This window comes from Syngnathus acus, chromosome 2, assembly GCF_901709675.1.
Source record: "Syngnathus acus chromosome 2, fSynAcu1.2, whole genome shotgun sequence".
Lineage (NCBI taxonomy): Eukaryota > Metazoa > Chordata > Actinopteri > Syngnathiformes > Syngnathidae > Syngnathus > Syngnathus acus.
Genome location: NC_051088.1, coordinates 24,117,297 through 24,133,076, shown reverse-complemented (window position 1 = coordinate 24,133,076; position 15,780 = coordinate 24,117,297). Strand labels below are relative to the sequence as shown.

Here is a 15,780-nt window from a genome sequence, read left to right as displayed (position 1 = left end):
TTTAAAAAAAAAGGATGATATTGCTGTTATAACTTTAATTTTGATAGTTTTCCTTCCTGTATCCCCACTTAATAGAGTCCCATAAATTTCATGTCAGAGCGCACAGCTTGCTGTGATCATCGTATGCAGAAAAAAAAGGCATAAAGGGACAATCCCGGCGCACCTGAACACGCTGGCGCCGCTCCATCTTGTTTCCAAATGTTTTTCTGTGATTCACAATTTCCCAACAGTCCAATATTTAGTAGCAAGGCTTGTCTTGGAGGATGCGGCGGCAAGGACGTTTAGTGACATTTAAGTGTTTTATTACCCCCCCTCCTCCTTCTTCGAATATTCAGTCTGTATCTCCGCCAATGTCAGGAGAAAGTGTTGAAGTGCGTGACAACTTTGTAAGCAATGATGAGAGACGGCTGCTTTTCGCGACGTCAAGGCCACCGTGCTTGAATTTACGACATGAGCCAAAACTATCGCCATTTTCGACTGTTGTGCACATTGGAGGACGAAAATGTCACCTGAAGTGACACGAGGAAAATGTGGTGCTTGAAAGGGGATACAAAATGTACTTTTGATTGTTTGTATATAGATTGTTGGTTGTGTGGCCACCCACCAAGTGTGAAATTAACCAAGCAAGAGTTAAATTAGCCAGTGGTGGCTTCAGGCAGGGAAAATAAAAGCTGCGTGAAGGTAAGTGTTTTCCTCGCTCTCTCTTTTTTTTTTTTTATAGTCTCTTCATAAAATGGACACAATGTTTGTAGTTGTTATATTTTGTTTCTTTTTTTTCTTCATGTCTTGTTTTCTTTTCTTCTTTATGTCCTGCTTGCCTGTTTTGTTTTCAAGTATTTCTTTCAACCTGTTCTTATCAGCCCAGTCCTGTTGTATCCATCAATCAGCTCCGTCAAGTGTAGCTTGTTATCTTGTTAGTTTGCTGCTATTTAGTTTTGTTTACACCATGTTGGGAGCATTTGTTTCTTTATCATGACATTGACACTGCTTAGATTTTTTTTTTTTTTTTACTGGGTTAATTTAGTGTTTTGATTTGTTCTAGTAGTTCTAGTGGTTTGCCTTTTTTGGGGGTAGGTGGAATGAATAAATAAATAAATAAATGAATAGAAATGAAATTTAAATAAAAAAAAAAATAAAATAATAATAACTAAAAATAAAGTGATTATTCAGAATTCGCCAAGTTGAGGAACAACCTTGAATCTCAGTAGCCAAACATTGAGTCTGACAGATCTCCATTCAAGGACACGTTCAACATGATGCGTTTGTGCTCACCCCCTACCATGCACATGCATGCTACACGCGTGCAAAGGTCACAGTGCTTTAAAGATCACTTTTGCATATTTGGCTCATTTGCAAAATGCTAATTATTAATAATGGCCGTCCATTTGAAAGAAAAAATGCATAGCAGTCTTGGGCCTCTAAGTTGTTGGCGTCTTAGAATCTTCCCAGTGTAGTTTTTTTCTATTACACAGTTTGGCTTCAATTTAAAAATGAAGAGCCAGCTTTTATGATTTTACTCGCTCCGTGTTAAAAATGCATCTGTTGAATATGTTCATGGAAGCTTATCCCTTCTTCCCTTTATCAAAGCATCCGCTGGATGAAAGGTGATGCAACTCTCACCATCCCACACCTTCTACCAAGCATGAAAAAGCAAAAGCAATCTCGAGAAACACACAGAAAGGAATGAAGGCAGTCCAAGAACACAAAAAACGGCTTTTCGGCATACATGCCGCTTTCAGGCCAACATTCCACTAATTACTCCTAAAAGGATGCGAGAACATTTTCAATCGCGTGTACAAGAAAGGGCACCCAATGGGGACGTCTCAGACTGAGAGATCGTAAAAAAAAAAAAAAAAAAGCCCCTGATATGTGCAGATCATGACGGAAGAGTGGAACTGGCTTTCAAATTAGAGGAGGGGGCGGAGCTTTTTTTGTGCAGCGCATAAAACTGTAAAGAATAACAATCCTTCATGTGGTGCAGTTTGAATAATGCAATAGTCGAGTAAAAACAAAACACGGCGACGACGAGGTCGTATCGACAAGAAGACACAGAAAGGAATCGTGGAATCTGCAGATCGTATGCAGCAGTAGTCGTGTGCCGTCTGACTTGTTGTTTGCCCAACAACTACTAAACTATAAAATCGATGCTTTTGACACAAAGAGGCACTTGACCATAACGGCCGAGCGCGCATTTGATTAATGTGCCAGTCAAGAGCGGGGTGGAGAGGGTCGTGGATCACCAAAGTGAGGCTGAGTAGGTGGAAAGTTCTGCTCGGCGGAGCGAGCCCAGACAAAACGTCTTCATCTGGTGTAAAGTTCCGCTCGGCGGAGCGAGCCCAGACAAAACGTCTTCATCTGTTACGTGTTGACTTGAAACCAGGACGCTCATATCGCTTTCCACCTTGATTGATCCGCCACATTCCGGTTTCTCTTTGCGGCGACGAGATGGAGAAGAGAAAGCGCTTTGTTGTTCTTCCTTCATCTCACTCGGATGAAACGAGTCTGTTGATTCTGCTTGTCGTCAAAATGAAAGACTTTCCCGAGTGTTTGCCTCGAAAAGGGATTTTGGAGTTTTGTGGCACCGTTTCCTCTGAATTTGCCACTTGGCAGTGACGGAGCGGCTGTCTGCTAGCGTGACGTGCTAGTCCGCGCATGGCGGAGGCAGGCAGGTAAACGTCTACCTCCCGAGGCTCGTTAGCGCATCTCCGCCTGCGTCTCTTTTCAACTCCCTCCCACGGTTTCTTTCGCTCTGCCTTTCTTGACAGGAGGATTGGCGTCCTAGAGACGGAATGGAAGCCTCGGTCCAACTTGTACCGCGGCAACAAACGTGTCGACGTCGCACTTAAAAATGGCGGTTCCAAAAATCGAGCGTAGCTTTTTTCATGTTAGTGGAAACTTTTGCAGGTGAAGTCAGTCGGACTCCTACACATCGAGTAAGTCAGTAAATCGTGCTAGCTCAGATAAATCAGAACCGCATCGGTTGTACATTCTTTTTTTTAAGTTTATTTATATAGCCCTACACCACAAGCAGTCTCATATACAAAACAAATTGACAATTACCGTTTTTTCTCATGTATAATGCGCAAAATGTAACTAATTTATTGTCCTAAAATCTGGGGTGCGCATTATACATGGGTAAAAAAAATTTATTTTTATTTATTTATTTTTTTTAAATCCGGATATCCTACGGAGGCCGCCATTACAGATGCGCTTTCTTCTCTGCTGTTCACTTCAAACACGCTCCATACGAACACAATGCTCTCGTATCAGACGCTCGATCACCTGCTCGTTTGCTGTCACAATGTACCCTACACAAATCCGAAACATTTCTTCGCTATTGAGTTTGCTAGCGCATGCGCAGTGATACTGACCGGCAGAATAACATCCGGTTGTTCCCAAAGATGATCTTTTTTCTGAAATAATTTTACGTTTACGGACTTAAGTAGGAGTCAAAATTTGGGTGCGTATTATACATGAGTACAGGCTTTTTTCCAGCATCAACATGCCATTTTTAGGGTGCGTATTATACACGGGGGCGCATTATACATGAAAACAAACGGTATTCTCAAAGCATCCCCTGATCTGAAGCTCCCTGAAGCATTACCGTTCAAAAGTTTAGGGTCACTTAGAAATGCCCGTATTTTTTCATTAAATTGCTATTTTTTCAATGAGGATTAAACTAATCAATGATACATTCTTAAATGCAGTAAATTACTATTCTAGCTGGTTTTTTATTTTTAATATCTACATTGGTGGATAAAGGCCCATTTCCAGCAAACCATCCCTCCAGTGTTCTAATAGTCCATTGTGTTTGCTAATTGCATTATAAGACTAATTGGATGATTGGAAAACCCTTGAAAACCCTTGAAAACCCTTGTGCAATTATGTTACTTTCCATGGAAAATACCATCTTGTCTGGGTGTCCCCAAACTCTCGAACGGCAGTGTATTTCTATTCGTAGAGGCGACACTTTGTAACCAAGTCGCCAATTTTCTTTTTATTAGTTTACTGTTTCTTATTCCTCGTCAATGGGTCACGTTCGCCCGTGTTCTGCACTAAACTGTACTCTGACGAGCTCAACGGGATTTCCGCTCACGGGTGGAAACGGCGCTTTATTTAACTTAACAAAATTAGCTGGCGAAAATGTGTGATACGAAAGAACAGGGAGGGGGTCCAACCAAAGAACAAAGGGGAAGACGAGGAGGTGAAATTGCACTCTTCACTGCTCGCCGCCTCCTGCCCTCTTCTCTGCACATAAGAGTGATGAGGTGTTGATTGCCTGTGGGCACAAGTGGTTTCTCCAAACACTCTCAAAGTGGCCCATCCTCTGATTAGACTTGAGTGTTATAACGGCAAATAGGCCTCAACACTCAACCATACATTACGGCACTGAGACAGACCTTCGGGCATGATGCTTTCATTAAGGGCGCACACAGACCCAAAGGTTGATAAGGATGGGCGGGGGAGGTGAAAAAAAAAAAATGGTGAGCCGCTAGCTGCTGGAGACCAAACAGTTTGTTGGATTACTGCAGGCATCACCCAGCTATTAAAAAATAAAACACTCTTCGGGGAGCGTTTTCCTTCCCGTGTGATGTGAGAGATGCGAGGCCGTACGATGACGAGAAGTACGTGTTGACAGCCAAACGAGAAGAAGATGGATATTTGCAACCCCGCGCTAAGCACTTGGCAAGCGCACAAGCTAGCTAGGTGCATCAACAATACAAATAGGAATGGTTTGGTCAGATCTGTATGCGTCGTACATCGCCATTAATGGGAGCTGGTCGAAGGGCAGGGGGCGGAGTCATGTTGAGCCAATTGGCTCGAGTCGAATCTATCGGGTCGTTCCTGCCCTTGTGTCAAGTGCGCCGTAAGATCTTGCAGCTCTTCACTCTGCGTGTGGAAATTGTCATTTTGGTGTAATTAAACCAAATTTTTTTTTGTAGCTCAGCTTTGCTGTGCATTGTTTAATAGAAAAACAGGTTTAGCTAGGTTCATCAACGAAAAAAATGTCTGCTTGATCTTAAGTGAGGTGTCATAAATCAGTGGTCCCCAACCACCGGGCCGCGGACCGGTACCGGTCCGTGGGTCACTTGGTACCGGGCCGCCAAGCCGCACAGAAAAAAAAAACCAATTATCGACGATCAATTAATTCAGGTCAAGACACTCGTCCCGGTCACGTGACATGTTTCCCCAGTCGAGCCCGCAAAGCTAATATGTGGCGACAGGCTAACTAACCAGGCAATGAAGCATTCAAAACTGCTTCAACACATGGAGACCAAGCATCCCGCAATAAAAGACAAACCTTAATCACTTCGGGTGTCATTGTCTCCGATTACGTCTAGATGGGACCGGCTCGTTTCTGAGAAACAAACTCAGTGCTCCCACTAATTCAACGTAATGGTGAGTTTTATTTTTGTCATTTGTACTTGTTTTTATGTCAGTCGTACCATTTTATTTCATCGTATTTATATATTTATTATAAATGTATTATTTATTTATTTATATAAATGTATTATTTATTTATATAAATGCCGGTCCGCGAAAATATTTCTGACATGTAACCGGTCCGTGGCGCAAAAAAGGTTGGGGACCACTGTCATAAATTATATCAATTTGGTCTCCGACAGACATTGTTGGTCAATTTAGGCAGAATTCAGCACAACATTTCAATGTGTTTGCTTTGTCAATGTCTATTGGATGTATCTTGATGCAGGGTGGGAAAAAAAATGAAAGAAAACTGTATAGCTCAAGGCTGTAGCATAACAAAACGGAAAGGGAGTCTGAATGCTTTTCCTGACTGCACTGCATGATACAGAAACAAGCATGCGATACATTGCCCTCGCTCACACGAGGCCACCGACAGAACAGTCTATAAGTACTAAGCTGCTGAGGAAATTAGTCGCTCCACCGACTGGAGAATGGAGAAATCATTGTGGAGTCCGGTATGCCCCTGTGCACCTGTGTAATTGTGTTTCTAATAAATGTGGCTGCCATGTCGGCGACTTAACACCTTTCCGACTCGCAGTCCTTCTACCGCCTCTCTAGTGGAACCTCCTCTCAGCCATTTAGGGCATATTAGCGTAAGCTAGCATGCGGCGCGCCGGGGCCGCCGCCAACTTCATTACGCCGTGATTATGCAAAATCAGCAGTGAAGGGGCTGGAGAATCAAAGCTGCCACTGGAGATGAGTGAGATGTAGTGGAAGTGTCCTCCGCCTCTGCCGGATTGGACCGGGGAAAGATGAGAGAACCCAAAGATCACATTCTCCTCTTGAGCATCAAAATGACTTTTAGGCAATGAGACATCTTGCCAGAATGCGGGAAAGGCAAGATGAGGGAGATTCTCAGTGTGATAGCCAAGACAGAACTTTAGGAGATGGGAAGAAAAAAAAAAATCCATTTATATTTAAGGCACTGTAGATGAGAAGTAAATCAGAGCTTTAACGTCTCTTTTTTTTTTTTTTACAGCCACTGTAACATTTAGCTGCATTGAACGCTGACGGCAAAGGTGGCATTCATACGTAAATCTCAACATGAGCAAGACACAAGCAGTATTGTAGCAGATAACGCAAGTGTGCTGAGGCTGACCACAGACCTGAAGGCCTGTGGCACCAAGATGGAGGAAGAAAATGGTCACACTTGACTTCCCGTCGCCCTATCTCAGCCGCACCGAGCCCGGACATAAGCAGCCGTACCTTATCAGCGCTCTCCTGGCCGTAGCCGCCTTTCTCTCCTGGCAGCGCGCGGAACGCTACGCTGAAAACGCCGTGTCAAATATAGGTTGAGTCAGTGAGCGGCACTATCAGACTCAGACATGACGCCGGCTGGCCTTTGAGCTGTTCAAGGTGCGACTTTAAAAGTGGAGATTGGTGCTTTCCCCTCAGGCGCACATGTGGCGTCATAGACAATGCGCTTCCTTGCTAACAGCCAAAGAAAATGGAAAATAAATGAATTCTTTCAAAACGGAGCTAAAGCAGAACGTGAGTACAAAAGATGGAGCTTGAGATTTGATCTTTTTTCATCATGGCTCCACCACCCTCCATCATCCTTAATGAACCAGGAAGTAGCCGGCTAGCTGACAAACAGACGGAAATACAAACAAATCTAACAGTGGATGAATTATTTTGCTATTTATTGTGGTTCTTGTGATAATAGTGATATATGATCATTGAGGCCTTGGTAAAATACTCAATCTCGCCAGTGTGTAGCCTCCGGTGGTGGTCACAGATTTAGCTAGCTCATCTGCATCGCTAAAGTCCCCTGACACAATCACGAACAAACACGATCATATGTAATAGTAACGATGTGCATTGTAGATAATAAATAGAAATAATAAAAATAATGGCAACAATGCGCATTGTAGATAATAATAATAATATTTAACTGGTTCTTTTATCACAAACAAGATATTTAGGTTGAATTACCTGACATGTTTCGGCTTGTACTTCCGCCTTCATCGCTACGCTTCAACTTCAACTATTACGAGGAAGTTATGGTCCTAAATATCTTGTTTGTGATAAAAGAACCAGTTAAATAATTGACAAGTGAAAACAAAATGAACACCAATAATAATCATAACAATCTCAATTTGCATACACCGACGTCTCTGCTGTGATTCAGTCATTCTTACTACCTCGAGTTCAACTCGGAAAAACCCAAACCCAATCGAACACATCGGCCCATCGGGTCTTTCACCAATGCTTAGTTTGCTCCGCATGAATAATTTGAAGTTGTCAAGTAGCCCTTGTCGGGATGCGCGAGGGAGGGGTGGGGGGGATGGGGGTGGGGGGGGGGGGGGGGTAGTTGCTGTGGGGGCGGGGGGTGCTTGCTGAATCAATAGCCATAAGGATTCTGGCTCCTGTTTGCTTTCAAGATCTACAGCCAAAGGAGCCGGTCATCAAAAGTTAATGAGCTGTTTAGAACACGCTGCTTCCTTTGCTCTCTGCTGAGACAACAGCACAGGAGAAAATAGCTCCTTTGCTTGTTTTATCTGTTTTATGTCTCATGCAGATCTGGACCGAGAGACAAGGGCACACACGTCGCCAAAAGGGTCATCACCACACGTGCACAATATGGCGGAGTCTCTCCAAAGTGCTGACATGAGTCATAATCTCCATTTTCTGCTGCAAACGAAAGCTCTCGGCAATAACACCGACCGACCGACTCTTGCATCAAATGATCTTAAAACTTTCAAGGGATCAATTTGAACAGGTCATGCTTGTCTGCCAGGAACTTTTCAAAATAACCTTGAGTGCAAATTGAGTTTTACCTTTCCCAAATCCGAAAGCCGTATTTTGAAGCCGAGCGGCGATAATGTCGTTTTAATCACACTGTTTGCCGCGGCTCCCATCACCGCTTTGTTATTACCCTGCAAATTACGGCCGTCCTCCTCTTGCCTTCCTCCTCCCTTGCCTCCTTTATGCGCTCCTATTTTTGTTGTTGTTTCCCATCTCCCTTCCTCCGCCCGGAATTGGCTAACGATGCCTGAAGCGACGCGGTTGACATGTCGCGCAGGACCGCCGCCACTTTCCTGACTTCCCGGCTTTGTTAAAACGACGGCGCGTAAATGTGGTAGAGGTGAAACTTATGTTGGGCCGCAGGCGACAAAATGCGATTCTGAATGAATACATGGAATGAAGGGTAAATCGCATTTCGAATTTCGTTGGAGGCTCTTACACGTGGTCAAAGGAAAACATTTTTTTTTAAATGACTCAAGCCGTGCATTGCCCCGGCGGCCATATTTGTTTGTAAATGTCTCAAGCCGTGCTTTGATTTGTCAGATGGCTCCGGCGGCCATTTTGTGTGTGTTCCATACACACCCCACTGGATTTGATCCTCACCAGTGGCCATTAAATGGCCAACCTCCTTTGGTCTCGGTTAAGCCATTCCTGCTGCGTCTGTCGTCCCGACCGCCATCGCTTGTCGAGCAGCAGTCAAGGGTTGAACTTTAGTTCACGGCAGAACACACCACCTGGGGGGAATTCACCTTCCGCTCTTGATTCCTTCTAACGTGACCTGGGCTTCAACTTGTCATTGAACCCCAAAGAAAATGACAAAAGCTACTGCTCGGGGTGTACTGCGACTTTTCAAAAAGTTATTACACAGTTTCAACAGCATGACTTGAATGTCTCACGTACAGCCCACTCAATGTGCGGAAAAAAAACATCTCTCGGGAAAAGATGTTTGGCACATTGGATTTTCTCACTATAGTGTTGAAAGAGAAAAATGGCGTCCTATTTTTTTCTCATCAATTTTACTCATCCCTCAACAAATTTGGTGCACAGCTTCGGGGGAGTGACAGGTGGCAAAATTTGGCCAGCGTACGTCGTATGGTTGGATGATCGAGTCAAACTCAGTGAATGGACAAATTGTGCAATGGGAATTTCAAAAGTGAGAAATCTAAAGAGAAATTTTGATGAGTTTCCATGTATGCCTTTTGAAAATGATGCAACTTTGAGTCTGGAGTTGACCATCTGTAGCTGTGTGGATGAGTGAACATCTTCAAGATTGTAAGGCTAAAGACATTGACCGATTAATCGATAATGTGCTTTTTGGATCCTCAGTTGTTACCAGAGTTAAGATTAAATTTTTTTGAGACAGTATCACTTCATGTTTTATTTATTATTTTATTATTATATTATATTTGATATTTTTTTTTATATAAAGCCCTTCAATGGTCTTTTCTTTCTTTACTCTCCCTACTTTCTTTTTGGACAAACAAGAGAAGGGGGGGCTGGGCTGTGACTTCCCGAGCCTACTCTCCATTCTCATCGGTCACTGCCAAGCACTCTCCGCAGGACCGGAGCCACTGAATTATTGAAGACGCCACCGTCCCAAAGGTGAGATGCCACGCGGAAGTCTTTGTTCTCCAGACATGACAAGCGGAGAGCATTTGATGAAACACGTTGGGCTGCTTACATTCCATCCATCACCGCATTGCTCGGAATAAAAAAAACTTTTTGGAGTTTTATAAATCACCGGGATTAAAAGTTTAAAAATACATGTGACGTTTGATGGCTATCGTGCCGGGCATTTACACGCATATAATGTTTACCTTTGGCCGTTGGCCTTCTACGTCTTATTTTCTGACATGTATACACGAGTACGTGAATAAGTTATGTTCCTGAGGCTGCCGGGCTTACCCAGCGCACCAATAGTAATACCATCCTGGCTCTCCCTCCGAGCTCCATTTTTATTGCATTACATAGCCATGATCCTCTAGCTGCATATGAAAGCTGATAACAAGCTGCAACCTTTGATTTACCCGCCTCGGAGACCCGCTCAGCCAGCCCTCACATTGTCGGTAAGAGCTAGCCGCCCTGAAATCAATGGCAGTTTAATAACGCAAACACATCAAATAGTCAAATGAAATCTTATTGATTGTTTTTACGATACACAAAACAAGGTATTATTTTAAAGATGATGTATTGTGCGTTTACGTTTATGATTGAAAAATATTTCCTAGCATGTCTGTCCAAAGTTTAGAGGACTATAAACACTTCATGGACTACTTTGGTCACTGGCGAGGCAAGCATTTGTTACCATGGTGACGGTTTGTTATTTGTTTTGAATCAAACACCAAAACAGTTTTCGGATTTCATTTTTTTGACTCAGATGAAAAATACAAAGGTATGGCCTTGACTGCAGTAAATTTACCGTAATTTCCGGATTATAAGTCGCTACCTTTTGCAGAAGCTTTGAACCCTGCGCCTTGTAGTCCAGTGCAATTTATCTCTAGATTTTTCATGATTTTTCATGATTTTGTAAAAGGATTTGTTTTGGTAATGCAGGTAGTAGAAATGATGACATTTTATTTAAAAAAAACCCAGTTTATATTATATTAATTATATCATTTTATATTACATTTTCCCCTCATTTTAGCTGGCGCGGTTTATATTCAGACACAATTTATAGTCCGGAAATTACGGTAGTTTTCATATATGCATATTTTACGAGCTTCAGTAAAGACTTTTACTAAACTCATGAGAGTCATGCAAATAAACAATTACTGAACTCAAACTCAATCCTCTGGCCTGTTCTTGAAATTGGAATTTTTGATTCAGGCTTAAAATTGACATGTGGAAAAACCCACCGCTTTGTGTGTGTGTGTGTTACGTTCCACGTCCCAGTTGCATCAGTAGGTTGTGTGGATGTTGTCACCATGTGAAACATCACGGTAACCCCCAGCGGGCCCCCCACCACCTGCACATGTAGGATGTGAAGCACCCTGCAAGCCAAGCCAGCTGCCCTCCGCAGGTGTTGGCAGCCGATAGACAAACACGTTCTACCTGATGGATTCAGCAGCCCTTGTATTGTTCTCAGCAGCAATTCGCGCCTCTGCCCGTTCAGGTTGCCGAGCTTCCAGCTGGCATCATCTTTGCGACCTGCGGGATCATTTGCAGTCTTACGAAAGCCGTGCCGGGAGTGATTTGCTACTGATATCATAACCACAGTAAAAAAAAAAAAAAAAAAAAGGACTTTTGTGAAGTGAAGCGCTGACTATTTTGCACATTTCGTTCCTTCACCTGATGACAAGATGAAGCAAAAAAAAAAAAAAAGACTTTACCGAGGTGCATAGTCTTGGTGCAATTGAGCGGGAATCAATTAATCTCAAACCAGCCCTGGCAGCTTCCTGAATTGTTAATAAACTCTGCGAGATGAGCGTGATTGATTCGCACTGGCTTGTAACAATATGCGTCTCCTCAGTGCACTCATTTACTTTTCGGTTCCTCTCCGTCTGCGCCTTTATCTGCCTTTATTGTCTTTGCATATTAGAGTGCAGCCCTCGTCCGCCATTCTGCACCATAACTCACAAAGATGGGTGCGATGGCCCTTCTACCTGCCTGGGCTATCGTCTTGTTTTTGTGCACTAGCGTGAAAGATAGCATCTCTCTTCTTGTGTCAAGTGATGAATGGATACGCACGTGCCGACGTTCTCGCATGTGATTTGAGCTAGCGAGCGACGAACGGTCCCGGTAGATAACGATCACGCCGCGTCGGGTGTTTGTGTGTGTCGCACCCTAAACAGACAGGAAGACATCACCTCCCTTCATCTTAGCTGTCAAGATAACATCTTGTTGACTTCACCCGAGACTCAAGATTGTATTTTGACCAGCGCCGATCATCCCTCTAGCAGACAGCGCTCAGCGCCGGCTCGCCCACCTTGGAGATCTTATTAAGCACGGCGAGAGAGGGATGGTGCGGAATAGGAATGGGAAGATAGACGGACGAGACAAGGGTAAGTTTTAATACCAGAACTATAAATGATGCGTTGTAATATGCAAGGTCGCGGCGAGTACAAAAAGGATATGAGATGGAGGAAACCAACGGGAAGTCAAAAGTTTTGGTTAAGGCCACGTTTACACTCTGTTCCCACGTTTAAGCCATCACGGACAAACTGGAGTCGGTTTTGAGACGATCGGATTTTGGAACTGTCACAGAGTAGAGGAGAAATTTAGTCGTGGTGAATCCTGACGTCACGCCAAATGGCAGATCAAAACTTGCAGTTAGTGGAACTTTCGAGTTGCGTCGTGTTTTGTTTCCACGGGCCCGACGCGATGTTGCACTGTGGTCCGACTCGGCATAATTGAATTATATCAATCGTGTAAATGTAGCTTAACGAAGGCCTCAAAGAATCATATGAATCGGCCTCTTGGATTCCGAATCTTGAGCTGTGGATTTTGGGAAGGAATGAATGTTGATTGACAGCTAAATCAAGAGCTTTGCCTTTTGGCTCAGCACCTTCTTCACTGTGACAGAACCATTTTCTATCTCACTTATCCTGTGCAGATCACAAGACGGAGAAGGTGATATCGGATGGGTACAGCCTGGACTGATCACGTCAACCACATCGTTTTTGGTGTGCATGACCATGAATACACATGTTCTTCCTAATAAAGTCTTGAAGATGGTCCATTATTTCCTACAGGAAGAATTGTTCTGAAATGAGGTTTGATGTTCTAGTGTACTCTCACACTTTTACTACCAAAGCACTCTGCCAAGCCAACAGCTGTTTGTCGCTTTTTTTTTTTGTCACAGTTTATGACTGCAACATATTGTGGCAAAGTGTTTTGTGGTGAGAGCTGAAATGATCCCGCGACTGAGCTTGGTTGTACGATAGTTGCTAGAAACCTCAAAATACTGCTTGCTGACATAAAAAACTGGCACAGATCAACAACTTGGTTGCTTTTGTGGAAGTCACACGAAGGTACCGTATTTTCCAGCTCAGTGGCCTAGTGGTAGAGTGTCCGCCCTGAGACTGGAAGGTTGTGGGTTCAAACCCCGGCCGGGTCATACCAAAGACTATAAAAATGGGACCCATTGCCTCCCTGCTTGGCACTCAGCATTAAGGGTTGGAATTGGGGGGTTAGATCACCAACTGATTCCCGAGCGCGGCACCGCTGCTGCTCACTGCTCCCCTCTCCCCCAGGGGATGGATTAAAATCACACGGGGATGGGTTAAATGCAGAGGACAAATTTCACCACACCCAGGTGTGTGTGTGACGATCATTGGGACTTTAATCTTTAATCTTTTTATAAGGCGCACCGGATTATAAGGCGCACCTTCAATTTATGGCCCATTTTAAAACTTTGTCCATATATAAGATATATACATTTGGTCCGCGGGCCGAACTTTGGACACACCTGCTGTAGTGGCTCAAAATCGGTCCTTATATAAGGCGCACCTGATTATAAGGCGCACTGTCGGCTTTTGAGAAATTTTGAGGTTTTTAGGTGCACCTTATAGTGCGGGAAATACGGTACTATGTTGTTCTGCGGTGGCTCAGCGGAGCAGATTCGGCGGAGCGGATCCGGCGGAGCAGATCCGGCAGAGCAAATCCGGCAGAGCAGATTCAGCAGAGCAGATACTAGCAATAGCTGGGCAATCCGAAAGTATCCCGATCCAAGGTATGTTATCCGGTGGCGTCAAGACTACGGTGACTCGACAGAGCAGATTCGACAAAACAGATTGGACAGAGCAGATACGAGCAATCGCCGGGCAATCCGGAAGCTACTCTGTAAACACATCGGAGGAAATGAAAAGTAAAAGATGAGCTTTTGCAATATTTCATCCAGAGAAGTACCCGATTTGATCGCCTCTTATCGTGCCTTTTTCGGGGGGGGTTAATGCCTCGGTTGCTCGACTAACGTGGGATCTTTTCCCCCTACATCCTCCCCTGCCTCTTACGTGTATTAAAAGTGAGGCCGATCTGTCCCCCCTTGCAATCCATCCACTTCATCCGCTATCTTCTCCCTCTCCTTTATCACTGCTCCATCTTCCACCTCCGCCTCCTCGGCGTTCAGAGCGCTTCCTAATTTCTTTCTGTGGCGTCTCGGAAGGCGCCTGTTGCCGGTCCAACACGGGGAGTCTCTCCGAGGCGGGACCATCTACTTCAGTGGCCGGTTATTAATTACTCCACGATACCTCATCTGTTCTCCGGCTGCCAACAGAAGTAATTACTTCTCTCCCCATTTTCCTCCCCTCGTCTGCATCAGAAATGACGCGATAACCAGGAACCCAAATTACTCCCGCTGATGAGACAATCATTGAGCACTAGGGAGAACGGCCCAGATTTTTCAAGCCGCCGCTGTGATTTGCCCGTCAGGGTAATGGCACCTCAATTTGGTTTTGGACACATTTGTGGGGAATTTCCAATTTTCAGCTAGTGAAACACTTAGAGATGAAGAGGGAGGGATGGTGTCAATAAATTAAATGAGCAAGGTTTTTTTTTTTATTCCTCTTCTTAGAAAAGTGAGAGTTTCCTTCTCTAATATAATGAAATAAGAAGTTTGAATGAGTCCCTTCAGTGTTCTCTTTGTCAGATTATCAGGAAAACATCTTCCACTCGGTTCTCTTAAAGAACGTCTTTGTGGTGCGGGAAGTTTTTATGATAGCTTCGCTCCGAGTCTTTTGAAACAACTCGACGTTTGTTCCATTCATGGTGGTTTCTGTCTTCTTCATGGCTTTTAAATAGTTGGATGTTTGTGCAATGCGATAGTTCTCATTTTCCACCTAATCCAACCACAACTATTATTTGCAGGTCTTTTATTTTAATGTTGGTCGTGCTGATAACTGAATGTCATCTGCATCAGCAAAACCCAAATTAGAAAGAGGGATTTAGACAGTATAGTCAGATGAATCCAGCCACACTGAAAAGAATTGTGTGTTGAATTTGGTCCATTTTATATTGTCGAGAGCTTAGGTGTCAAACTCAAGGACCTGGGGCCAGATGCGGCTCGTCACATCATTTTATGTGGCCCAACAAGACAAATTGTGCATGGACTTCATGTGTCAATACTAAAATTCCCCCAAAAATATAAAACAGATCATTAAAAGTTATTAAATGAAGTCTTCACTTTTGTAAAATAGAGAAATTGCTAGCAATTTTTATTACCATTCATCTTTTTAAAATATTTGAACAATTTTTACTAGTCTGTGATTTCATCAGTTTGTTGTGTAGCCTATTCTGGATATAATATAAGGCGTCGACAGACATGATGGCCCTCAGAAGGAAACTATGACTACGATGCGGCCCGCGACAAAAGTGAGAAACACATTTTTTTTAAGTAGGTGTTAGGTTCGCAGGTGAGCTGGAACCAATCCCAGCTGACACCGGCCGAGAGGCAGCGTCCATCACACACTCGAGTGACCGGTCAAGTGCAGGCCATAATAGACAAATAAACCACGTTCACATTCTTGCCTACGGCCAATTTAGACTTTCGAGTCAAAGTGGGCAGCTGCGTGAACACTCGTGAAATCATGGCTCAGCATCTGTATCCAG

At 43.8% G+C, this 15,780-nt stretch overlaps 1 long non-coding RNA gene across 1 annotated transcript; it reads left to right on the top strand.

Moving 5' to 3' along the window:
* Nucleotides 1-496: 496 nt before the first annotated feature.
* LOC119119458 lies at nt 497-13,153 on the top strand. Its single transcript, XR_005097297.1, has 4 exons — nt 497-681; nt 9,721-9,837; nt 12,027-12,236; nt 12,788-13,153. It is a non-coding gene; the product is annotated as an uncharacterized LOC119119458 (long non-coding RNA).
* Nucleotides 13,154-15,780: the final 2,627 nt, after the last annotated feature.